Consider the following 1,182-nt stretch of genomic DNA (forward strand, 5'->3'; position numbering starts at 1 on the left):
ATCGCTTACGACGTCAAGGGTTCCAGTTGATCCGATCAATGGAACAGCCTGCGCGTGAAATTAACATGCAAATGGCTGAGCACTCCACAGACACGTGTACCCTTAACGTAGTTCTCAAGGATATCCAGCATGACACAGTGTGACAAGGCTGACCCTTTGAATTACAGGCACAACAGAAACAGGAAGTAAGAGTGAGAGAAAGTTGTGGTGAAAGAGTACAGCAGGGTTCACCACCATCCCCTGCCGGAGCCTAGTGGAACTTTAAGTGTTTTCGCTCAATAAACACTCACAACACCCAGTCTGGGAATCGAAACCGCGATCCTATGACCATGAGTCTGCTGCTCTAACCACTGGGCCATTGCGCCTCCACTACGGAACAACATATAGCACCATATGAATGTACTTTTGTTTACAAAGATCACACAACATATCAAGAAGCTTGGACATGATTTCATTGTCATGCAGCTGTTGTTTGCAACCAGTGAGTGAACACTTGTAGATAAAAATATGAACTCACTCACACAAAAGTGGTAAAAGGCAAGATTTGAACTCAGAGTACAGACACTTAAAACCAAATACTGCAATGCAGTGCAATTTTTTTTTTTAATGTTCTAAATGACTTGGCCACTTGTCCACCTATGAGAGAAGGCTTATATTAAATATAACCTATGCTAATAGGTAATGGTTGCCACTCTAATATTATTCTGGCTGACCTCAAATAGAATTAATCTTCATTTGGCCAGTTGATATGGCGCTTTTGCTTGCTTTGGTAGGTTGTTTCCCTTGTCAGTAAATAGAATTGTGCCCCATTCGTGGCTACTCTTATTTCTAGCATGCTGGTGCAGACTTGCACCCCTAATCACTTTTAGGTTTTAAATTGCATCTAGCCACCTTAATAATTTTATAAATTTCACATTATCATTTTACGGAATCAACCATTGATTCATATGGTAATTTCTTGGAGTCTGGTGTAACCATCTGGTTCACCAGACCCCAGTCAAATTGTCCAACCCATGCTAGCATGGAAAGCAGACGTTAAATGATGATAATGATGATGACTGGCAGGAGATTTCAGCTTACCTATCAGTAACAGAGTAGCATCACCAATGAAGATTAGTTCTAACCGAAATCAGCTGGTCGACATGGCACTCTCACTAATATATATATATATATATATATATA

At 40.5% G+C, this 1,182-nt stretch overlaps 1 protein-coding gene across 4 annotated transcripts in view; it reads left to right on the forward strand.

Moving 5' to 3' along the window:
- The window catches only part of LOC106867912 (uncharacterized), a 93,398-nt gene that overhangs the window by 79,154 nt on the left and 13,062 nt on the right, over nt 1-1,182 (forward strand). The gene's annotated exons all lie outside the window — the stretch shown is intronic.

This window comes from Octopus bimaculoides, chromosome 11 (genome assembly GCF_001194135.2).
Source record: "Octopus bimaculoides isolate UCB-OBI-ISO-001 chromosome 11, ASM119413v2, whole genome shotgun sequence".
In the NCBI taxonomy this organism is placed as follows: Eukaryota; Metazoa; Mollusca; class Cephalopoda; order Octopoda; family Octopodidae; genus Octopus; species Octopus bimaculoides.